The sequence below is a fragment of the Sorex araneus genome, chromosome 5, assembly GCF_027595985.1.
Source record: "Sorex araneus isolate mSorAra2 chromosome 5, mSorAra2.pri, whole genome shotgun sequence".
Classification (NCBI taxonomy): Eukaryota; Metazoa; Chordata; class Mammalia; order Eulipotyphla; family Soricidae; genus Sorex; species Sorex araneus.
This window is the reverse complement of record NC_073306.1, coordinates 148,598,395-148,624,689: the sequence shown is the minus strand read 5'-3', so window position 1 is coordinate 148,624,689 and position 26,295 is coordinate 148,598,395. Positions and strand designations below refer to the sequence as shown.

The following is a 26,295-nucleotide window of genomic DNA, read 5'->3' as shown; positions in this document are numbered from 1 at the left end:
CCTTCGGACTCATTTCACTCAGCATGATGCCATTTTTTTTATAGCTGGAATGAAAATAGGACCTATGTCATGGAATTTGGTTAGGGTTAAAAAGATAATGACTATATGTAGCTGATACAGAGCCTGGTGATAAGAAAACATCTATAACATTTTTTGCCTCTTTTTAAAGATTTAATACCTAATTATCTTCTCCAAATAAAGAATTTGTTCTCTATTCTCTGCCAGGAGGATAAAGGTAGCAAGATTTAATCCCGGCTGTGATGTCCTGGGTCTAATATTGGGCATAGCACAATCTGACGGAGTATTTATTAAGCGTATTGTCTCCACTCAAAGTCCTCATACAATTTGAGTAAAAATGTAGTAGTTCTAACTCTATTCCACATTTCAGAACTTGGACATGTTAGGATTCTATTCCTAGTTTATATTGAGACTGAAAGCATGTATTGGCTCTCTAGAGATACACACGCCATTTGGAGACTAAGAGGATAATGGGACCCACCCCTAGATATCTAAATGTGTTGCCCAGATGTCAGAAACTACTTAAGGTTTCACTTTCCTGAGTGCCATCCACCATACAGAGCGAGGAGTAGAATTTGGGGATATTTTCCCCTTTTGTTAGAGTACTCTGCCCTCTGCTGGTTTTTTTTCAATGCTTTTGTAAATGCAGTTCATTTAAAATGCCAGCCAAATATAAACCTTCCTATTAAGTTTTGGTAGCTCAATTATTCCAGTTAAGAATATGTTATAGAGTCTCGAGCCAGGGCCAGTACTTGCTCGAGCACCGCCGAGATTTGACCCGGGTGGCCATGCCTTTGCACAGCCGCTTTGCTACTGAATGACCAGGATCCAGAACCAGCTATATTACTTCTGGTCCCAGCAAGTGCTTGCAGCCATGTCTCCAGACTGTGAACTAAGCTTTTGCTCCATGCTGCCCCAGGAAGGGAAATAATGCAATTTCCAACTTAAATCTCCCTGTACTTAATTACTAAAATACAGAAATCCTAAACCGGACGGCCGCTACTACGGCCGCGCAACTTCATATATCTTCATTCTCATCAGTGGAAAACTAATTATCAAATGTTTCCTTGTCAATAGGGCCATATTTGGGGGGGAGATAAACTCCAACAAAAATAGTGAGTTCTGTGTTGAAACTCCAACAACAATAGTGAGTTTTGTGTTGAAATATGGAATGTAATCAAGGTAAAGAGAAAATGAAGTGAAATTTATCAGTTATGCAGGCGGGGGTGGGGGGTGGGAGGTATACTGGTTTTTTTTTTTTTTAGTGGTGGAATATGGGCACTGGTGAAAAGACGGGTGTTTGGGTATTGTATATCTGAGACATAAGCCTGATAAATTTGTAACTTTCCACATGGTGATTCAATAAAATAATTTTTTTAAAAAGAATATGTTATAATATGTATTATAGACTTATAAATATGTACCTATGTGCATATGTGTATGTACCTACCCACAACTACAGAGCATCACATAGTGCTTGCAACACACTAGGATTAGTAAGTGTTGCCTCAGTAAATGACAAAACTTCCAATGGAGGAACCATAAAATTACTGGACTAAGTGTAGAATTAAGGTGGTAGAAGGAACTAAAGGTATGCTGCAGGGAAGCTCAATAGTTACTGTAGTATAGTGAAAGAAAAAAATCTGGCCAACCAAATATGAAAAAAACACAAATGCCCAAATATGGTTGAATAGATCAAGGAGTTTTCGTATACAGATCAAGGAGTTACACAGTATAATGATGTGCATTTCTAAGAAAGAACAAAATCATGTAATTTGCAGCAATGTGGGTAGAACTGGAGGAAATCATGCCAAGTGAAAGTCAGAAAAGTAAAAGATACAGTCAGAAAGCAAAAGATACAGAATGATCACATGATCACTCTGACTGAAAGATAACACAGCAAAGGCTAAACAAAAGACTAAAGGCAATAATGATAGGGCCAATCCACACAACTGAGTGCGTGGTATGAAATAGGGGCTTGAGAGGGCGTAGTTTGGGGGAGGAATGTGGGTACACTGGTAATAGGTGTGGTGTTAGAGTTATGTGCATGAGAAATTATTCTTAAAAGTATTTTAAATCACAGAATCTCAACCAATAAAAACTTTAAAACAATAAGAGAAATATCACATAAACTAATTAATAAAATAATAAATGAACTACGGGAGCATAGCTTTTATTACCCATTCAGGGAGCAAAGACACAGAGACGTGGGCAAGGTTTTGAACAAGGTCTTCCTCACAGGAGTGTTCAGTGGGATTTCCTGGTCAGATTACCTGAATTCTTCCTGACCTTCCAGTCAAAACAGTCATAGCCCTGTCTCAAGAGTCTAGATTGGAAACGACCCCAAATAAAAGCTTAAGGCGAATATGGAGTCTTTCATGATAAAAAAAAAAAAGTGTGAAGGGAAAGGAGGGTAAGTTTGCTCAGCCAAAGAAATGTAGATGAGGTTGAGGAACTGCAGGGAAGGGAAGAAAAAAGGTCAAGATGATTCTGGGTCTTTTAATAGGAATCTGTCACTCTGATACATGATATTTAAGACCAGAAATCCTCTGAGATAGTTTTCCCTAATGTTTGTGGTGAAGAAACTAAGGCCCTAAGGGGTTTTGATGTTGAAAGCTTCAGGTCTTTTTTCTAGCAATGAAGGAGTAGGACCAACAAACACCTTAATCTCTCTACTCTTGAGTGGTTTTCTTTTCTTTCTTTTTTCTTTGTTTTTTTTTTTTTTTTTTTTTTTCCTTTTGGGTCACACCCGGCGATGCACAGGGGTTGCTCCTGGCTCTGCACTCAGGAATTGCTCCTGGCGTTGCTCAGGGGACCATATGGGATGCTGGGAATCGAACCGGGGGGGGGGGGGGGGGGGGGGGGGGGTCGGCCGCGTGCAAGGCAAACGCCCTACCCGCTGTGCTATTGCTCCAGCCCCTTTTTTCTTTGTTTTTGGTTTGGGGCCCCTTGAGGCTGTGCTCAAGGGTTACTCCTGACTCTACACTCAAGGACCATCTGGGGTGTAGGGGATTGAGCCTGAATCCGATCCACCTGCTATCCTGTCTCTCCAGCCCTGAGGAGTAGAAGCAGTCTTAAAAGGTGGAAATGAGGTTAGTTAAATGGTGAGCTTGCTGGATTCCAAGACATTGTCGAACTTGCATTTCCAACTTTTCAAAATCCATATAAAATATGGGCATTTTGTTCAAATGCAAGTTTGAAATTGATCATCTCCAGCCAACTCCCAAGCAATATCAGATCTGTTGGTTCACGGAATGCTCTCCTTACTAACAAAGGTCAGCATTGCTGAGCTCTGCTTTTATCTGGTAAAAAGTTGAGTTTCCTATTTTCTTGAATGAATCAGTCAATCAGTCACAAAAGGGAATTTGGCAACTCCCTCTATAATGATGGCAGTAGTGATTTATATTACCAGTGTACATTAATAATATGTATATTGTTACATGACATTAATAATAATGGCATTATTATAAAAGTCAATCTAAAGGTTGCATTGCCATATATCTCTATAGATACATAGATAATAAAAAGGTTAAAGAAGAGAAAAAAATCTTTCTTATTCTCAGCAAGTTAATGCAAGTATAATGAATGCTTATATAAGAACCTCAGAGTTCATAAGTATATACATCGTGGCTTTAGAATAGTTTTAATCCCAATTTATCTCACAATTTTCATATATAATTTGACACAAGCATATTTATATATTATACTATGTCATATTAACATAATATTTATGTTGAATACTTTTAATAATTTATAGTGTTTTGTCAAGATAGAAATAGTCATTTACAACAAACCCAAACCAACATCATATTCAAAGCTGAAAAAGGCAAAAGTGTCCACTTTCTCCACTTTCAGATTCAACATAATCTTGGTAGTCTTTGCCACAACCATCAGGAATAAAGGAAACTAAATGCATCCAAAGTGGAAAAGAATTTAAACTATTATTATTTGCAGGGGCTGGAGCCATAGCACAGCGGTAGGGCTTTCGCCTTTCACGCGACCGACCCGTGTTCGATTCCTTCGCCCCTCTTGGAGAGCCCGAAAGCTACTGAGAGTATCCCTCCTGCATGGCAGAGCCTGGCAAGCTACCTGTGGCATATTGAATATGCCAAAAAAAATAGCAACAATAAGTCTCACAATGAGAGACGTTACTATTGCCCGCTTGAATAAATATGTTTGGTATTTGTTCTCCCTTGCTCCTCCCCCCAAAACAAAAGCTTTATAAAGTGCAGCATACAAGTGTTTGCCATGCATGCAGCTGTTACAGATATAAACCAGCACCCCATATAGTCCCTCGAGTACTGTCAGATATGATCCCTGAGCTCAGAGACAGGAGTAAGCTGAAAATACTGTTAGCTATAGCCCCAAACCAAAAGACAAACAAAACCATGATTACATAGAAATCAATATCATTTTTTATTAACAGATTAGCAAACTGAGACTATCAGAGAAGAAAAAGGCTTATTTATGGGCTCATAGGAGTCAAATAATAAACACTAACTTCATTCCAGCAGAGAGTCTCTTGCCCACATGCCTGGCTGTCTTCCCCAGGGCCCCTTGGAGGGGATGGGCTCCAGCTTCCCTCCCCGCCCCGAGCTGAGCTCCTGGAGGCCGAAGACCACCGGAACCTAGCCACAACCATGCTCAAGGCCTCTCTCTACATGTTCAGACAAGCCTCATGCATGAAGGTACCGGCAGAGGAACCCAGGTGTGTGTAATCCCATCAACGGCCAACATCCAGAGACTTAAGAGCAAGCTCCCAGAAGTGCCAGGCCGATATCTTGTAGCCTACTTCTCTCTGGAAGAAACTGGCAAGCTTCTGAGAGTTTCCTGCCCACGTGGGACAGCCTTGCAAGCTTCCCATGGTGTATTCATATGCCAAATCCAGTAACAAGCTGATCTCATTTCCCTGACCCTAAAAGAACCTCCAGTGAGACATCATTGGGAGGCCAGAGTCGAGAGAGACTTCTAAGATCTCAGGGAAAGGACGAATGGAGAGGTTACTGAGCCCGCTTGAGAAATCGACAATTAATGGGATTTCGTGATCGTGATATGTATGTATACATATTAGTATACCATATATTAGTATATTTTTGTAGATATTTTATATTCATTTGTATGATATAAATATCCACCAGATGGCACCATTGAGTCAATATCATGCATTTTTTTTCCTGGACTAAAGAAAGAAAATGTAGGTTCTAAATCTAAAAATATATATTTACTCAGTCTCATTACAATACATAGTTGTTAGAGATTACAGCTTCTCTATGTATCAAGAGTATTTTCTTGTGTACTTTCAATGCTCTCAACCAATGAAATAATTTTCCATTTTTATTTCTGTTGTGTAATTATAATGAAGAAGCTCTGGGCATGGAGACAGTACTTTTTATTTTTTCTTTTTTAATTTTTATTTTATTGAATCACCGTGAAAAAAATACAAAGCTTTCAGGTTTAAGTCTGAGTCATATAATGATTAAACCCCCATCCCTTCACCAGTGCACATGTTCCACTACCAAGAACCCCAATATACCCCCCTCCCACCCACCCCCAACCTAAGTAGCTAATGATCTTTACTTTATTCTCTCTATACTTTGAATACATTCAATATTTATTTATTTATTTATTTATTTACTTATTTATTTTTGGCTTTTTGGGTCACACCTGGCGATGCACAGGGGTTACTCCTGGCTCTGCACTCAGGAATTACCCCTGGCCGTGCTCAGGGGACCATATGGGATGCTGGGATTTGAACCCGGGTCGGCCGCGTGCAAGGCAAACGCCCTACCCGCTGTGCTATCTCTCCAGCCCGGATTCAATATTTAAATAGAGAACTCAACATTATTGTTTGGAATTTTCCCCCAATAATCAGGCCTGCTGAAAAGGCATCATTTAATAATTTCTTTTCATTGCTGAGAATGAAGACTCTAAGACAGCGGCCGAGCGGTTTTGGATTTCTGATGTTTTAGCTCAGTTCACAGTCTAGATGCATTTCTGTAAGAAGCCGCTCTGGGTGGCAAAATGGGTTAGAAGACCTCTCGAATCATAGTCTTAAGGAGCAGAGGGTCCCAGAGACAGTATTTTTTTCTTATCTCTGAGATATTTATTATGGAATTATCAGACTTTTGAAGCAAAGAGAACCAGAGAACCGTTTCTAATTTCTTTTCTGCATTTTGCCTGTGCAAAAGAAAGGATTTTCCTGTGTATTTGGTTCATGGGAGACAGAATGAAATCACTGTGTTTCTCTGGAGAGCTAATCATACACTGTGAGTGACACAATCCAAAGGCAGTGCTGTCTCTACTTCTGGAACTTTCCAAGAAGAGACCTCTTGATCCCTCAGAAATCCTACAAGAAGCCATCTGGCTCACAGACAATCTCCACTTATTTCTGTGGCCCTGCTTCTTTCCACTCTTCATTTCTTTCAGGGTAACAGTCATTTACTTCCAACTGTTCCTTCCCACTGCTCAGCTGTAAGGGGACAGGAGGTCTTGCCCTTTTCTCTATACATTACGGATGGTACTAGAGGGGAGTTATGTTAAAGGAACTTAGAGGGAGGGCAAATGTGGAGTGATCTCCCTCATGTGGGGTGTGTAGACAAATGAAGAGAATAAGCAGTGGCCAATGGTAACCAGCCCTGTATTTGACTATAGAATAAAGGTTCTCATGGGGTGTGAGGAGGGGTCCAGGGGGAGGAAATGACACAAACAAGGGTGTCATGGTGGAAGGTCTGGGGTCTTTGCTGGCAGGGGAGCTGTAGTGACATTGGATACTAATGGCATAAACATTAACACTGTTGTAATCCTGCTATCCTTAATATAATAAAATGAAAGGGAAAATATGAAAGCATAACATACAGCCCTACTAGAGGGATCACCTCTACATTTGACCGAATGTTAGCTCATCATATTTATTTAAGATATGTTAAAAAAAGAGAGAAACCTCCATCCTCAATCCTATTACTTTTCTTCTCTTCAAATGTTAACTTACCCTGTCATTGGTATCGGGCATCATACATTTCAAATTTTGGTTAATTATTGAGTTTGTGATTCTAAAGGAGAATAGGGAGAGGAAGATACAATCATTCAGTGCTCACTCACTCTTTCTGCCTCTCTGTACCCAAAGACCAAAGTATATCTGTGTCTGACTCTCTTTTTGTTCATGTTCTCATTTCTCTGGAATTTGCACAGGAAAGAATATCCTATTTAAACTCAAAGGATACAGGTTGAGCTCCAACTTTGCTATGAAGTGTCTGTAAGACTGTGGGAAGAAAAAAGTCACATAATTTCTCTGAGTTATGTCTGGTTATCAGTCTGAAATGTCTGAAATAACATTGCTTTCCTGGGGTCATTAATTTAATCTGCAATGACATATGCCAAGTTTTATGACTATTGAAAACTGCATGTTTCTAGTGATTGCTTGGCAGAACTGGAAACTCAGATAAGAATGCATCTCTAGAAAAATATCCCTTCTTCAGTGGAAATAGGTACATTAGAAATGATGATTGTTCAATCTAATATAATTAGTATTATAATTGAGGAATTTATTAATTACTGCAGGATTTCAAGAAAAGAGTAGTTAGTTTGTGCCCTGTGCATTAGAGGAATTTTTGTTATTGCTTATTTACTTTTGCTTTCACGTTTTTGAAGTGGCAATTTACATTGTACTACACAAACATGAGAGAGAAAAGAAGAAGGAAAGTGGCACTGACTTGGCACATAATGTGTGTCATATGCCAGACTCATCCAGTCTCACTTTCTTTCTCATCTATCTACTTGTATATTTCTATTTGTTAAAATCTAACAGCTGTGCTGTGCTTGACCAATAGAAAAATGGTCTTTTCTCTGTTTTCCAGAAAAGCAAGCTCAGAGAGGAAAAGCATCTTAGGTTCTGGGTTAAGAAAGGAACTGGGAGGGGCCACTAAGTCAATGATGGATGGAGGGATGGCTAAGGATGGGAGATGTATGCTGAAAGTAGACAAAGGACCTAACATGATGGCTTCTCATATCTGTATTTCAAACCATGATGCCCCAAAGTAGAGAGTAAGAAGGAAAGTGCCTGCCACAGAGTCGGAGGGGGGGTGGTGCCAGGGATACTGGGGACATTGTACATTGGTGGAGGGATGGGTGTTTGATCATTGTATGACTGAAACTCAATCATGAAAACTTTGTAACTATATCTCATGGCAATTCAATATTTTTTTTAAAAAAGAAATAACTATGAGCAAGTATTTTCTCCCATCCCTCTCTGTCACTCAAGGGCACCTGGGAAGCTTGGTTGGAATGGGGACTGAAAGCCTGGCATTACCTTCCACTCATTTTCCTCCCGAAGCAAAAGAATTAATGGCTAACTCTTTGTTATTTGATTGTTATGGTTGCCGGCATTTGGCTGTGTGTCTCGTCCTTCCTCCTGGAAGCATCCAGCAACACTATTTTGGGACATGGCATCTCTGGAATTTTCATGACCCTTCTCTTGCATCCTTTCAGCTTCTTCAGATGCCCTTCTGACAGGCCTCAGGCTGGGCCATCTGCCCTGCTTTGGACTCTCTAATTTCCCTCTTTTACCTCCAGCTCTGGCAGCTCATCTTTATCTACAGGCCAAGCACTCTCCACCCAACTCCCTGGGTCTTTCCTTCAGATCACACTTAGAAAGTATCTTCATTCTAGTGATCTTTCGTAAATGTCAGTGTCAGATTTTATCCTCCTCTTCTTTTTCTCCCTGATGCTAATCATCACATCAAATATCTGGAGCCAGAGCAATAGTACAGCAGGGAGGGTGTTTGCCTTGAATGCAGCTGTCCAGGGTCCAATCCCTGGCATCCCATATTTTACACTGAGCACTGTTAAGAGTAATTCCTCAGTGCAGAGCCAGGAGTAATCTCTGAGCATCACCTACTGTGACCTCAAAAAGCCACCTCTCTCCCCCCCACACACAAAATAAAACCCACTAAATATCTTTACATGAGTATATAGGATTTTCCTTTTCTTCTAAACTCTAAATTCAATAAACACAGTCTTTTTTTTAGCTTGTAACCACACCCTCTGTATAGCATAATAACTGTACATAGTAAGAAATAAATATTTGTTGAAAAAGACATAAAGACAAACTCCCAGAGAGACACCCTTGGCTTCTCTCATAACTTATCATGTCTTTTCTGAACTCATTGACCAGTCATCTGAGTCGACATTTAATGCCCGACAGACACTGTAATCACAAGAAGAATTAATGCCGCTGATCTTGACTTCCCTGTCTCTCAATGCCGATGCCCTTGGGAACCACAATCCTCTCCAGCATCCTCTAGTGTGTCTGTCCTTCATCATTAACCTTTTACTCTCCCTCTGCTCCTCAAGCTCACTCTCCTACTAAATATTTTGGAAATCTCTCTCCTTTATTTCACCCCATCTGTAGGATTCTGGAGTTATTTTGAAACTCCATATTTTCCCATAAACATCACTTGCAACCACCTTTAGTTTAAAATACCCTTTATAGTTTGAATTTCCAAATGCCACCTTCAAAATCTATTTTGCTCTATTTATCTTATCCTAGTGAGAGTCCGTTGCTATTTATGTTATTAAAAGTACATTTTCAGGGGCTGGAGCGATAGAACAGCAGGTAGGGCATTTGCCTTGCACACGGCCGACCCGGGTTCGATTCCCAGCATCCCATATGGTCCCATGAGCACCACCAGGGGTAATTCCTGAGTGCAGAGCCAGGAGTGACCTCTATGCATTGCCAGGTGTGACCCAAAAAAGCAAAAAAAAAAAGTACATTTTCACTTTCTTTCTAAACTTAATTGAAACTTTGCTAAACTGAAATCTTAGTGAAAACAATTCCCACATACTAACCATGATTTTTTCCAACTCTATAATGACTGCATAATCATGAACATTAAAAATATCAGTTTAAATACTGTTAAATATCATGTCAGCTCATGCTTACTTTACAACAGTCTCTAAAACCTGCTTAGAATTGCCCTAAACTGTTCATGTTGTAAGAGCTCCCTGTAAATTATCTAGTGAATATTCTATATCTTTACTAATTTGTCATTTTAGCAACATCTGTAGTAAGTATGGTTATCTCTATCTTGTAGAGGAGAAGACCAGACTTTAGAGAGGTTAAGTGTTACACCCAGCTGGTGAACAAAGAACCAAGGCGAGAAGTCAGCCGTGGGTGACAGCCTTTGGCTTAGGGTTCTGCTGTTCCTGTCCTAGCTCTCACTTGGCTGCATCCCCTCCAGCCCTAAAAACTCAGCTAGTTTCCTCAGTTTTTACAGGGTAAATCCATAAACCCAGATATTAGTTGAGACCCAGTTGAGTGCTGAGCCTCCTTCCATAGCCTGTGTCATCTCTCACTAGGACCTGCTTCCTGCCTCAGGCTCCTGGTTGCAGACCTACTGGCCACAGCCCAACGGCTCTGTTTGATTGCTTGGATCTCAGGCTCACCATATCACATTCCACATAGGGTATTAAGCTATAATTTATTCTCATCTAATATAAAACTAGGTTAATTTTTGAAGGAATGTTGTTGACTTTCATGGGCTAATGTATATTGCCATGAGATCATCTCCTTCCTTCCTTCCTTCCTTCCTTCCTTCCTTCCTTCCTTCCTTCCTTCCTTCCTTCCTTCCTTCCTTCCTTCCTTCCTTTCTTTCTTTCCCTCCTTCCCTCTCTCCCTTCCTTCCTTCCTTCCTTCCTTCCTTCCTTTCTTTCTTTCTTTCTTTCTTTCTTTCTTTCTTTCTTTCTTTCTTTCTTTCTTTCTTTCTTTCTTTCTTTCTTTCTTTCTTTCTTTCTTTCTTTCTTTCTTTCTTTCTTTCTTTCTTTCTTTCCCTCCTTCCCTCTCTCCCTCCCTTCCTTCCCTCTCTCCCTTCCTTCCTTCCTTCCTTCCTTCCTTTCTTTCTTTCTTTCTTTCTTTCTTTCTTTCTTTCTTTCTTTCTTTCTTTCTTTCTTTCTTTCTTTCTTTCTTTCTTTCTTTCTTTCTTTCTTTCTTTCTTTCTTTCTTTCTTTCTTTCTTTCTTTCCCTCCTTCCCTCCCTCCCTCCCTCCCTCCCTTCCTTCCTTCCTTCCTTCCTTCCTTCCTTCCTTCCTTCCTTCCTTCCTTCCTTCCTTCCTTCCTTCCTTCCTTCCTTCCTTCCATTTAATTTTTGGATTATACTCCTGGTTCTTTGCTCAGGGATCAATTCTGGCAGTGTTTGAGAGACCACATGTGGTACCAAGGATCAAACCTTGGTCATCCACCTGCAATTCTAGAGTTCTATGCACTGTCCTAAAGCTCTGACATGTTTCCTTGAGAACTTGACCGTTGAGCCTTTCAGAATCATGCCCACCTTCTGTTTCTGTTGATGAAGACATGGCCTGGGAAATACTTTCCTGAATTCTGGCTGCTCAGATTTTTGATTTTTATTTTGATTATTTGATTATGCTCAATAACTATTTAATTATCCCCTTGCTAATCTTCCTTCTCTCCAATGGCACTTTTTTTTGCTGTAGGGAGACAAAGACAATCATATTTTGCAGAGAAAATTCTGACTCTCCACTGCAGAATCACATAAAAGTTGTAATGTATTTTAGGACCATGTACTATCAAAAAGTGTTAGCAAAACCACAGCATCCACCTCTGTATGATGCAGTTCAATGCCTATGTCTAGACTCCCCTGTCTTTATTTTGAATAAAATTTATTTTGCAATTATTTTGATCCTTCTTTTTTCCACAGAGTTAAATGTTATTCAAACTGTGGGGTTGCACAAGTATTAAATAAATTTCAGCTTTCATTCTCTCCACTTTCATAGGGTCAGAACAAATTCCTGATCCTAAAGGTGGAAAGGAGGGCACCATTCAGATCCAAATACTGTGGGGGCCTTCTAGAATCAAGCTAAGTTGATGCAGTTTTCCCTGCTGAGAAGCATGGCCTTCAGAGAACAGTAGACACAACACTCTTGGCTTTGTGTCTTCAGGACTAGTACAGACAGAGCTGTGGAGGCACTTGTTGAGACGAATTGAAATGAAGTGATCGTCACCTTGCTGGCAGAATACCCACCTTTGGAAGATTGTCTTTTGTGAACTACCTGACTCCACTCTTTGGCTTGAAAGAGGACAGGTGTAGGGACCTAACATCATATTTTGTGTTTACAAGTTTCCTCATTCATCTTTAGCATCTGAACCCTTTAGAGCCTTCACTGGGCTGCCTGAAGCCCAGCTCTGTTCTTAACCTGCACAACTCTTTACGCTGAAACCCTGCTCTGTGATTTGAGCAGGGCTTGTGTTTATTAAAGCTAGACCATATGCCAATAAAAATTTTTTGAGAGCTGGAAGGATCTAGATGCTCTGATTCAAAGCCTTACTCTTGGTTGCTCTAAAGTGTAGGTACAGGAGTGAAATTAAATGATAGAGTCTATTTCTTGCCTTTCTTCTTGTACCACTTCTTCACATCAACTCAAATTCATGCTCTGTCTTTCAGTTCAAACTCATCTTAACAGCAGCCTTTCCAGATCATCCCAGTGACCGGATGAAGTCCCCTCTCCATTGTCCCCTGGAAGATCTTAGCTGTCATTTCTCACTGCCTTTCCAATAGCACAGACTGCATCTTCCCCTCATTTATGGAGACTATGTGAAGGTGAAGGTTTTAGCCTGATCATCTTTGTTTTCTTGACCCTTAACAGTCTTCTCACACTAGGGACTGAAGATACACATGTTAAATAGATGGTTGAGGAAATATGCAATGTTTGTTGAAATTAAATGTCTTTTTAGAGTTTAGGTTAACCATAGAAGCAAAGGAAAATTAAAATGCTGATTTCTGTACAGGATGGTGCATCTCAGATGGAAAGGAAGCCATAAAGTAAAGGAATATAACATATACCTGCCAGTGAATGGGTCTACAAACTGCTTTTTTGTGTTGTCCATTTATTGCCAGAGACCTACAGGGATGAGGGTGATAGTGAACACAGTGAAGACAAAGATAGGGAAGAAATGAAGTATCCTTAACTATATTCAAGGCTAATGTCTCTGGGATGAATCTCAGCAAGTTATCCCTCAGGAGAACTTACAGTTACTTCCAAGAGTGCTTCCACAGGGATATGAGTCAAAGGTTGTGTTTTAGTAAAAGCTAGCTTCAGAGTGACCATTGGTCTTGGGAAAAGAAATCACTTGTATCACTTGTCATCCTGTTGATCTTTGATTTGCTTGAGCGGGCACCAGTAAGTCTCCATTCGTCCCTGTAGCATGTGAGTGTAGCCCAATGGCATCTGCTTGCTCCAGGAACACGAAGAGCCTCAAACTGCTCGTTCAAGGTTTTGGCAAAGAAGTCTGACCATCTTATAGGTGGGCAGCTACATGGTCTTTTGACATCCCATGGAATCCAGTCAGTAACAGCTCTAGTCCAGTGGTTGTCTCTAAATCACATTACATGTCTGGCCTATCTGATTTTTGACGCCTTGGCAAACGAGACAGTGTCCCTGACTCTTGCTCGTAGACAGAGGTCGAAACTCCAGATTCCTTCTTTCACTTGAATTAAATGTGATACTCCAAGCATAGATCTTTCAATTCCTCTTTGGGATACAAGAATAGCGTTCTCATCCTGTTTTTGTAGGACGCAGGTCTCTGAGGCACACGTTAGTGCAGGAAGAACAGTGGAGTTGAAAAGATGTGCCCAGAGTTGGAGGTTATTCATCCTCTTAACCACTTCAAGAGCATTGAAGAATGCTCTTGAAGGCGTTCCACACAACTCTCTTCCTCCTGCACAGTTCTGGTGCCAAGTCATTCCTCATGTTGAGTTCTCAACCCAGGTATACACAGCTGCTGCATCCATAGATGTTCATTCCATTGAGAGCAAATGGAACCCCGGGGACTAGTTCGTTTTCATGAACATTGTTTAAGTGAGATTCAGTTGCAGTCCGAACTTTTCACACTCGCGGTTGAAGTCGGCCAGCATTTGTGCCGCTTGGCTAATGTTTGGTGTTATTAGAATGATGTCATCAGTGAAGCGGAGGTGATATAGTTGCTTACTGTCTATCTTCACTCCCATTTCTTCCCATTCCAGTCATTGCATGACGTTCTCAAGAGTGGTACTGAAGAGTTTCGGTGAAATGGTATCAACCTGCTGAACCCCTCTCGTTACATCAGTGATGACTTTCTTATAGAGTGGTGAAATCCTGGTGGGGAATCCATAATACAGCTCACGGAGGATCTTAATGTACCAAGTTTGAATGCCCTGTTTAGCTTGGGCTTTGATGACCGCTTTGGTCTCAACAGAATCAAAGGTCTTCTTTATTTATTTTTTATTTTTTTAATTAATTTATTTTTTAATTAGTGAATCACTGTGAGGGTACAGTTACAGATTTATACATTTTCATGCTCGTGTTTCCCTCATACAATGTTTGAGAACCCATCCCTTCACCAGCGCCCATTCTCCACTGTGTAAAAACACAAAAAATAAAAGGGAGAAGGGGGCACAGGGCAGTGGTGCTGTCTCTCCCGCCACCCGCGTTTGGTAGTTTCCAGCCACTTCCACCACCCCGGGGAGGTTGATGGCGATGATGAGGCAGTCGAAGGAAGGAACAGAACCAAGCTGGTTGGTCTCAGTTGCAGTTTATTCCAATCTCCTCTCTATACACACCCGTCACTCTCTCTGCTTCTTCCTCCTCCATCCTACTTCATTCTCTTTCTCTTCTGGATCTAGATCTGGATCTAGCTTCTCCAGATCTGGCTTTGGAACTGGCCCCGCGACTGCCCACTCTTACAGCCCAGTTAAATCCCCACCATGAGGGGCTGGGGCTTACACATAGGTGTGGTCACAATCAATAGGGGTAAAGTTCTTTCCCTCAGGGGATGCTTCTTCTAGGACAGATTCTCTTTCAGCAGGACACCCCCCCAAGAGCAGAATCCCATGCATGTGTTTCTCCTCTCCTTGTCCAGCTAACATATAAGCATTCATAATATTAATCATTTTGTATGGACATAGCAAGAGATGCTTTAAGCTTATAGAATTGCTCTCCTGGGGTCATCTCAATCTCAGACTACAGTGCTCAGGCCAGATTAGTCTTTCCTATCGCAGCAGGGTCCTAGTCTTGTCGTTGCTTTTGGATCATGACATGACATATCCATGACCAAGCTCTTAACATATAGTTAAGCATCAGGCACTTTGGCCAGGCCCATCTCGATGCCAGGGTAGCACATAACTCATTGCTTGCCCTGGTTCCATCCCTTCCCTTGTCAGGACCCTGCTTTTGGGGGTGCTAAGAACTAAGGGCAGCTGAGGCTTAAGTCGAGAAAGCAGATGCCCAGGAGTGAATAACATTCGAAGCCAATTAAATCCCATGTTACCAAAGCATATTAACAATTGTCTTTCTTTGTCCATACAAAAAGGACATTGTTTTAGAGTAAACTATTCAAAAGACATGAGGAGAGGAGAAAGGCAATATTAACTTACAATACAAGTTCACTGTCCTAGCAAGGTCTGATCTTACAAATTAACAGAATCTGATTAGGGGAAAAGCTGATTAACTAGTTGGGGAAGGGAGCATAGAAGTGATTACATATAGACAAAGGAGTAGGAGTGACTCGGGAGCACCTTGATGGGTGTGACTGATATACCTAAGCTCCTAGTGGCAAGGGCAGCAGGACATACAAATGTGGTTTAGAATTGTTTAGAGATTATTACCAGATAAGCCCAAACTCTGTGGCAAGAAAGAAAGGACAAATCAATGATATTCTACATCTTCCCCTTTTCTGTTTACAAAATCACAAAACTTTGAAATAGAAAGAGGAACAATTCCAAACACAATACAGTCTTATAAGTTGTAGTAAAATTTCAGTCCAACCCTTGGCCAGAGCAGTGCTTGTAGTAAAGCACCAAATTGTCCTGCACTGTCCAGGGGTGATGAGAGTCATCAATGATGAGAGTCATTTAGTCCCATTCTGAAGAAATGAAGTGTCTGGACCAAAATTTGAAGAGTTGTTCCTGCAACAGCATCAGTAGTGGTCACAGCAATGAGTCCTAGGGGAGCAGCTATAGGAGTCTGATGAACGTCATGAAGTACTGGATCAGGCAGGGAGCACTGGAACAGGAGCATCACAACTTCTGTCATGAGTCTTTCAGCACGGGAATGCAGCCATTCTCTGGTCAGGTTCACTGGCAGTCATATATGTGGAACCTAGCTTATGTTTGGAAAAACACTTTTTTAAAGTTATTAGAGGCTTCGACCATTGGGGTTTGGTACATCTCCATGCCTAGGGGTAGAGAAAGAGACGGGGGAACTCTGACACGAAGAGTTATCCAAGAGAGAAATTAAAAGGTTTTCCTATTAAAAGTCATTCCTTTCTGAAAGGTAAAAGGAAGGAATTGTTAATCCAAATTATGGGGTCCTGTCATTTTCCATCCCACAAACTGTAGAAAAAGGGTATAAGGAATGCTCTTAATGTGACCTCATGATATGTTAGAGCAGTTAGAGGCCTTTGCTGCAGGCCCTCTGATGCAAACTCCTCCTCTGGTTTCCTTGTGGCTTCCAGCTGAAATCAGCTTGGCAATGGCTTGCGGCTGGAATTTGGAGGGTTGTAAAACTGCAAAGTTTTGAAAGTTAAAGCAGGCGGATGAATTCAGCTCCTGATGAAATGCAACAGGACCCAAAGTTTCTTGGTGGGGTTATCTGTTGAAAGAAAAACATAGTCTTTTCCTCAAGTGAGGAGTCTCCTTGCTACCCATTCTTTGTCAATTTTAATCCACATAGGAGAATTAATAATTTCCTGACTCTGTGCACCTTCCTGAAAATACCTTTCAGCTGCTGTATATGGCTCTCCTAGAGGTAAATTCAAAAATTTTAAGCATAACAATGACAAGGAGTAAAATGGGACATACCTCCTTTTTTAAAAAAACAAAGAACAAAAAACAAAACTCTGCTCAAGTCATAGATTCAGTAAGACCAGAATGAGATCTGATTTGAGTAATAAAAACGTTCAGAGCACTTTGGTAAAACAGCTTGTAACTGCTGAAGCAATTGTTGAACTATAGTGTTTGATGCATTTAGAGACACAGTCATAATACCAGGAAAGAAACCAACAACATAAACTGAGTCTGAGATGATATTAGCCAGCCCTGGAATATGGGTGAGTGAAGAAACCAATGTGGCAAGTTACAGCCTTCATTGGAAGCTCTTTCCTGATATCCTACACTCCACCAGCAATAAACCCAGCAACCCTCCCACCCCCCAATCCCATCTCCCCCCACTCCACCGTGGCTCTGGGACAGGGTATTCCCTTTTGTTCTCTCTCTCCAATTGGGTGTTGTGGTTTGCAATAGGGGTGTTCAGTGGCCATCGTGTTAAGTCTCTAGTCTACTTTCAGCAAGCATCACCCCTTCCCCGCGTGGCCTCCAACCACGTTTACTTGCTGTCCCCTTCTCTATCTGAGCTGCATTTGCCCAGAATGTGAGGCCAGCTTCCAGGCCATGGAGTCACCCTCCTGGTACTTATTTCTATTATTCTTGTGTGTTAGTCTCCTACTCTGTTATTTTATATTCCACAGATGAGTGCAATCTTTCTATGTCTGTCTCTCTCTCTCTTTCTGACTCATTTCACTTAGCATGATACTTTCCATGTTGAGCCACTAATATGCAAAGTTCATGACTTCATTTTTTTCTAACAGCTGCATAGTATTCCATTGCATATTCGAAAATTTCTTCAACCAGTCATCTGTTCTAGGGCACTCAGTTTTTTTCCAGATTCTGGCTATTGTAAATGGTGCTGCGATGAACATATAAGTGCAGATGTCATTTCGACTATAGTTTTTTGGTTCTATGGGATATATTCCCAGCAGTGGTACTGCTGGGTCAAATGGGAGCTAAATTTCTAATTTTTTAAGAATCATCCATATTGTGCTCCAAAAGGGCTGAACTAGTCGGCATTCCAACCAGCAGTATAGAAGGGTCCCTTTCTCACCACATCCTCTCCAACAGCGGTTGCTTTTGTTCTTTTGGATGTGTGCCAGTCTCTGTGGTGTGAGGTGGTACCTCATGGTTGTTTTTATCGGCCTCTCCCTGATGATTAGTGATGTAGAGCACTTTTTCATGTGCCTTTTAGCCATTCGTATCTCTTCCTTGGGAAGTTTCTGTTCATTTCTTTACCCTATTTTCTGACGTGGTTGGATGTTTCCTTCTTGTAGAGTTCAACCAGTGCCTTATATACCCTTGATATCAATCTCTTATCTGATGGGTATTGGGTGAATATCCTTTCCCATTCTGAAGATAGTCTTCGTATTCTGGTCACTGTATCTTTTGCGGTGCAGAAGATTCTTAGTTTAATGTAGTCCCATTTGTTATCTATGTTTCCACTTGGTTGGCCAGTTGCATGTCATCTTTGAATAACTTTATCTTCAATATCATGGAGGGTTTTGCCTACCTTGTCCTCAATGTACCTTATGCTTTGTGGTCTAATGTTGAGGTCTTTAATCCATTCTGATCTGACTTTTGTGCATGGTGTCAGGTCGAGGTTTAAGCCCATTCTTTTGCATGTGGTTGTCCAGTTGTGCCAGCACCATTTGTTAAAGAGGCTTTCCTTGCTCCACTTCACATTTCTTGCTCCCTTATCAAAGATTAGATGATCATACCTTTGGGGTTGTGCGTAGGGATAGTCCACCCTGTTGCATTGGTCTGCAGCTCTGCCTTTGTTCCAGTACCATGCTGTTTTAATTGTTACCGCTTTGTAATAAAGTTTAAGGTTGGGGAGGGTGATGCCTCCCATCATCTTTTCCCCAAGAATTGTTTTAGCTATCTGTGGGCTTTTGTTCTTCCATATCAATTTCAGGATTTCTTGGTTCATTTCTTTTGAAGAATGTCATGGGTATCCTTATAGGGATCGCATTGAATCTGTATAATGTTTTGGGGAGTATTGCCATTTTGACAATGTTGATTCTCCCTATCCATGAGCAGGGTATATGTTTCCATTTCCTCATGTCCTCTTTTATTTCATGGAGTAGCGTTTTATGTTTTTCTTTGTAGAGGTTTTTTACTTCCTTGGTTAATCTGATTCAGAGGTACTTGATTTTCTGGGGCACGATTGTGAATGGGATTCCTTTTTTCATGTCCCTTTCCTCTGTCCCATTGTTTGCATGTAGGAAGGTTATGGATTTTTGGGTATTGAATTTGTAGCCTGTAACTTCACTGTATAAGTCTATTGTTTCTAAGAGATTTTTAGTAGAAACTTTAGGCTTCTCTAGATATAGTATCATATTGTCTCTGAATAGTGAGAGTTTGATTTTTTCCTTTCCTATCTGGATGCCCTTAATCTTTTTCTTCTCTAATAGCTATCACAAGTACTTCCAGTACTATATTGAAGAAATGTGGTGAGAGTGGGCATTCTTGTCTTGTGCCCGATCTTAGAGGAAAGGTCCTTAGTTTTTCTCCATTGAGGATAATGCTTGCCTAGGCTTGTGGTAGATGGCTTCGATTATCTTGAGGAAAGTTCTTCCAAAATCAATTTTGGTGAGGGTTTTCATCATGAACGGATGTTGGATCTTGTCAAATGCTTTCTCTGAATCTATTGATATGATTATATGGTTTTTATCTTTACTTTTGTTGATATGACGGATTATGTTGATTGATTTCCAAATGTTAAACCATCCTTGCATCCCTGGGATGAATCCCACTTGGTCATGGTGTATGATCTTTTCTATGAGTTGTTGGATCTTATTTTCTATGAGTTGTTTGATCTAATATTTTTTTGAGGATCTTCACATCGGTGTTCATCAGGGATATAATTTTGGTCTATAATTTTCTTTCTTAGTGGTGCCTTTGTTTGCTTTTGGTATTAGGGAGATGTGTGATTCATAGAAACTGTTTGGGAGAGTTCCTGTTTTTTTCTTTTTTTGGTATTTATTATTATTATTAATGTTATTTTTAAAAAATTATTTATTTTTTAATTAGTGAGTCACAGTGAGGGTACAGTTACAGATACACACATTTTCGTGCTTGTTTTTCCCTCATGCAATGTTTGAGAGCCCATCCCTCCACCAGTGTCCATTCTCCACCACTTATGAACCCAGTACCTTTCCCACCCCCCTATCCCATCCCCCCTACCCCACTCTGCCTCTGTGGCAGAGCATTCCATTTGTTCTCTCTCTCTCCTTTTGGATGTTGTGGTTTACAATAGGGGTATTGAGTGGCCATCATGTTTATTCTCTAGTCTACTTTCAGTGTGCATCTCCCTCCCTGCTCGGGATTTCCAATCACATTTTACTTGGTGTTCCCTTTCTATGGGGGATGACTATCCCCCAGCATGTGATGCTAGCTTCCAAGCCATGGAGCCAACCTCCTGGTATTATATACTACTATTCTTGGGTATTAGTTTCCTACTCTGCCATTTTATATTCCACAGATGAGTGCAATCTTTCTATGTCTGTCCCTCTCTGTCTGGCTAATTTCACGTAGCATGATACTTTCCATTTTGACCCACTTATATACAAAGTTCATGACTTCATTTTTTCTAACAGCTGCATAGTATTCCGAGTTCCTGTTTTTTTTAATTTCCTGGAAAAGCTTGAGGAGAACTGGCAACAGGTCTTCTTTAAATGTTTGAAAGAATTTGCCAGTGAATCCATCTGGACCTGGGCTTTTGGTTCTGGGGAGATTTTTGATTACAGTTTCAATTTCCTTAATATTAATGGGTCTATTCAGGTATTCCAAGTCTTCTTGGTTCAGTCTTGGGAGATTGTAGGAATCAAGGAATTCATCCATTTCTTTTAGGTTCTCTTGTTTTGTGGCATACATTCTTTCGAAGTTGTCTCTGACGATCTTTTGAATTTCGCTGGTTTCTGTTGTGATGTCCTCCTTTTTATTCCTGATTCGGTTTATTTGGGTTCTCTCTCTCTCTTTCTTTGTGAGTCTTGCTAGCCATTTATCAATCTTGTTTATTTTCTCAAAGAATCAGCTCTTGGTTTCATTGACCTTTCGGATTGTTTTCTGGGTTTCCATGTCGTTAATTTCAGCTCTAATTTTTATTATTTCTTTCCTTTGGTCTGGTTTGGGTTCCTTTTTCTGGTCCTTTTCTAAGACCTTGAGCTGTGAAGTCTTGCTATCTATGTAGGCGCTTTCTTTCTTCCTAAGGAATCTTGCAGAGCTATAAATTTTTCCCTTAATACAGCTTTAGCTGTGTCCCATAGATTTTGGTAGCTTGTGTCTTCATTCTCATTTGTTTTGAGGTATCTCTTGATTTCTTTCTTGATTTCTTTCCTGACCCACTCATTGTTCAACACTGTGTTGTTTAATTTCCAGGTGTTTGTTTTGATTTTTTGCGTCCATGTGTGATTAGCTTCTATATTCAGCGCATCATGGTCTGAGAAGATAGTTGATACAATTTCTATTTTTCTAATTTTATTGAGGTATGTTTTGTGGCCCAGTACATGGTTTATTTTGGAAAATATTCCATGTGCACTGGAAAAGAATGTGTATTCTTTCTTTTTTGGTTGTAAAGCCTTGTATAGGTCTATTTGGCTTCTCTCTTCTATTTCTTCCTTCAGAGTCCATGTTTTCTTGCTGAGTTTTGGTCTTGTTGATCTATCCAGAGGTGATAGGGCAGTGTTGATGTCTCTGACTACTATTGTGTTGTTATCAATGTCCTCCTTAAAGTCTGTTAGGAATTGTTTTAAGTATTTAGCCAGTCTCTCATTAGGTGCATATACGTTTAAGAGTGTGATTTTTTCCTGTTGCACATATACCTTGATAAATAGGAAGTGAACTTTGCTGTTCCTTCTAATCTTTTTCAACCTGAAATTTATGTCGTTGGATACTAGTATGGCCACCCCAGCTTTTTTGAGGGAGTTGTTTGCTTGCAGGATTGTTTTCTACCCTTTGACTTTGAGTCTGTGTTTGCTCTGACTGTTCAGGTGTGTTTCTTGCAGGCAGCAGAATGTTGGGTTTAGTTTCCGAATCCATTTTGCCACTCTGTGTCTCTTAATTTGTGTATTTAGGCCATTGACATTGAGAGAGATTATTGTCATGGGGTTTTGTGTCATCTTTCTGTGGGTTTTGTTGTTCTTGTGGGGTTCTTTCTTGTTTTACAATAGCCCCTTTAGTCCTTCTTTTGTTTGGTTTTGAGTCTATGAAGTTCCTGAGCTGTTGTTTATCCAAGAAATAGTGTATGGTTCCTTCAAGTTTGAGTGAGAGTTTAGCCGGATGAAGTATTCTTGGTGAGGTGTTCATTTCGTTGAGTTTTTTCGCTTTGTCTCACCATTGTCTTCGGGCCCAGAGGGTTTCCTCTGATACTTCTGCTGTAAATCTGAGGGGTGCTCCTTTGTATGTCATTTCCTTCTTTGACCTTGCTGCTTGCAGAATTGTGTCTCTATCCATAGCATCCATCATTCTGTCTATGATATGCCTTGGAGTCTTTTTATTCGGGTCTCTTTTTGCTGGTACACTTCGGACTCCTTGGATCTAGATGCCTGCCTTCTCCAGCTCTGGAAATTTCTTAGCAATGATGTCTTTCACTGATTTTTTTCATTAGATTACTTCCCTGTGCTTTTGGTACTCCAATGATTCTTATGTTGTTCCTCTTGAAGTCATCCCCCAGGGCTCTGATTCGCTCTATAGCCATCTTGAGTTCTTTTGCCATTATTTGTTGTTGTCTGTAAGCTTTCTGCAGCTCATCTTCAAGCTCACTGATTCTTTCTTTGGCTGTAGTCATTCTACTGTTGAGGAAACCTACTGAGATTTTTAATTCGTCTACCGAATCCTTTATTTGTGTGACTTCTATTCATAGCTTTGTGACATCTGTTCGTAGCTTTGAAATTTCTGATCTCATTTCTTCCTGCCTTTTCTTGGTTGACCATTTCAAAGCATCATTCATATCCTCCCTTAATTTATTGGATGCCTGTTCCATGGTTGCTTTGAGTACATCGACCCTCTTCAAGATTTCCTCTCTGAATTCTTTTTCTGAGAGGTCCTGTATGTGGGTAGACCCTGTGGAGATTTCTGGAATCTTTTCTTCATCTTCTCTTCATGGAGGGGATTTTCGCTGTTTCTTCATATTGTTATGGAAGTCTAGAGTTGGAGCCTTCTAGTTGTCTATCCCTATTCCCTCTTTCTGAAAGGGTGGATTCTGTTTGTGCTAAGTTGATGATAGTAGTCTTGTTCCAATTCTAGAATAATTCTTTACTCTCAGGCACTGCTCTTGGTTTATGTGGGGCCTCTAGTGATGACTCAAGACTATGCTATCTTTATGAGGAGTTTGTGAAGAGTCTATTGTTCACTGACAGCGTTTGTGAGTTCAAGTCAGCTAAAGGACTATTTGGCAAAGTATGATTGAGATGGCCAGGGTGATTTTTGAAGAAATAGGTTTTTGAGAGTATAATGTAAGAAAAATTACAACTGCAGCCACCGCTCCAGGAAGTGGCCAGGCTCCCTTTTGAGGCCACGCCCCCTGAAATACTGGCCACGCTCCCAGTAATCTCTTGGGGCACAAGGCAGGGTGGGCAGGGTCCTGATCCTCCACGTGAGCACCTGATCAACAGTTCGGGCGTTACAGAGGAGTGGAGAGGCGTGTCCACCCAGCACAAGGGGTTCGAGGTTCCAGGGGAGCACCCGCTGCCTGGGAGCCATTGGGAGAGTGTCCCGCGGGTCAGTAGGAAAGGTCCCGATCCGCCTAAGTAAAGGCCTTCTTTAAATCAATGAACGTTAGACAGAGCGGCATCTTGAACTCTTGCAAAACTCTTTGCAAACCTTCAATGAGTTTGGTCACTGTGTGGATATGGTCGATTGTGCTGATCCTTTCGGAACCCGACTTGCTTGCATGGTTGTCCATTGTCTAGTGTTCTTCCTATTCTATTCAGGATGACACGAGTGAACAACTTGTAGACTACAGACAACAAGCAAATTGGGCAATAGTTGCCGATGTTGTGGATGTCTCCCTTCTTGTACAACAGAACAGTCCTGCTGGTTTTCCATTGGGACGGAACCTTGCATATGGACAGGTAGCATGTGAAGAGCTGAGCCAGTGTATTGATGAGTACTGGTGGCAGATTCTTCAGGTGTTTGTGTCTTTACTGACAAAATGGTGTGTTGGATTTCGAAAGGGAGGACATTGGAAATGACATCCATCCTGTGGAACTTGGTACGTGGGCAGGTGGATGTGGCTGTTGAAGAGATCTGAGTAGAAGTCGTGAATAATCTTCTCCATTGGCCTTCTGGAAGATGTGATAGATCCATCAGGACATCAGAGGGCAGTCATCTTGGTCTTATAGTTGGTGAAGGACAGGCAAGTGTTATGGATACTTTTCCTGGCTTCTGCCGCATTGACCAACACCGCTGCTCTTCTCTCTTTGAGGTCTTCCTTTATCTCTTCTCTGAATAGCTTTGCGAGTTCAGATATTAGCTTGTGATTGCCTGAGGCTTGTGCCAAACCACGTTGGTGAATGAGCTCGAGAGTTTTCAAAGAGAGGCGTCTGTTTGTGGTTTTCCCACTTTTGGCATTCCTCATGCAGTGATGGAGGTGCTGAACCAGTCAATCGTATTCCTCATCAATGTTGTCAATGATGGCATCTTCCCACGTTGCCCCAGTAGTGCCAAAGAGCTCCCAGTTGGTGGTCATTCTGGGAGTTCTCTTCTTTTTTTTTTTTAAATTATTTTTATTTTTATTTTTTTTTTATAATTTATTTATTTTTAATTAGCGAATCACCGTGAGGGTACAGTTACAGATTTATACACTTTTGTGCTTATACTTCCCTCATACAAAGTTCAGGAACCCATCCCTTCACCAGTGCCCATTCTCCACCACCCATAAACCCGGCGTCCCTCCCACCCTCCCCAATCCCATCTCCCCCCCACCCCACCCTGCCACTGTGGCAGGGCATTCCCTTCTGTTCTCTCTCTCTAATTAGCTGTTGTGGTTTGCAATAAAGGTGTTCAGTGGCCGCTGTGCTCAGTCTCTAGCCCTCATTCAGCCCGCATGGGAGTTCTCTTCTTAAACTTAAACTTTACAGTCCTTTCTCTTTGTTCTGTAAAGTAGAATTTTGCATGAAGGAGACAGTGGTCTGATCCTGTTTGGAATTTTGGGACAACAACGACATCAGACAGGCAAAACCTTTGATTGAATATGATATGGTCTGTTTCATTGTTGAACTTTCCACTGGGAGACTCCCATGTCCAACGTTTAGATTCGGCCTTCTGGAACTGTGAGTTACCATGGATGGTCTTGGTCGACATGATGAACTCAGAGAGTCTCTCACGCTGTTCGTTCCATTCTAGGCCATGGGTCCTAATGTGGAGTACGTTGGGTGACCTTCTTGTATCTATCTTGGAATTAAAATCACCAACAATGATCTTGTAGAAGGTGTGTCTTCTTTATAGAACTTCTCCAGCTCCATGTAGAACTTCTCAATTTCTTCTTCATTGTATTTGGATGTTGGTGCGTAGTTGACGAAGATAGAAACTGCCGGCAGTGAGCCACATCTATTCAAGCATAAAATTCTGATTTAGGTTGTTAGGCATTCAAATGAATCAATGCTCATGGCCAAGTTCATGTTGACAAACACACTGACGCCACTGATGCCTCTGTTGTGCATGTTCTTAGGGATGGTTCTCCAGTGTCGAAAATGGCATAATGTAATTGATTCCTTCTTATTTTGGTCAGACCAATGATGTCGTACTTGATCTTCTGGGCTTGCATCATCAGGTCCTCTATGGATGCTTCCCATGCCAGCATACGTGCTTTGAAAGTACAGAGTGATTTTAGTCCTTCGTTTTAGCAGTCTAGTTCAGCCCTGAGATTCTATCAGCCTCTCCTTGCTCATTTTTCTTAACGCTGCCTAATTGGGGGCTCTTTCGGTGTCAGGGGAACAAGGCCCATTTTTGTTAACATTTTTGGCATATCAAATATGCCACGGGTAGCTTGCCAGGCTCTGCTGTGTGGACGGGGTACTCTTGGTAGCTTGCCAGGTTCTCTGAGAGGGATGGAGGCTTTTAGTGCGATATCCAATCGCCCTTACAGTTGTTCCCATGGTTCATACCATATTTGAACTCTATCAAATATGGTGTGGAAATTATGGAAAATGGGTATTAAGTGTCTTATGGTGTGTTGGTTTGGAAAGCATCCTGGAGCATGGCGGTGGCTGGGTAGTGGAGGTAGTAGAGTTCAGCCAATGAGGTATTTATCTGGCGTGGGTAGGGTGGGTCATCTGGGTTTGATCACTGGCGTGCGGGAGATTGGAGGAGGCAGGCAGAGGATCTTGTTTCTGGGCCTCATTGAGCATGGAGTCCAGGGGAACAAAGTTCTGCTTTACCTGGTTCTGTTGGGCTTCACTCATGCA

The 26,295-nt window shown here is 41.2% G+C and overlaps 1 pseudogene; it reads right to left on the bottom strand.

Annotated features, from left to right (window-relative positions):
* Window positions 1–25,709, bottom strand: part of LOC129405017 (uncharacterized) — a 120,412-nt pseudogene extending 94,703 nt beyond the window's left edge.
* Between the last annotated feature and the right edge of the window lie 586 nt (window positions 25,710–26,295).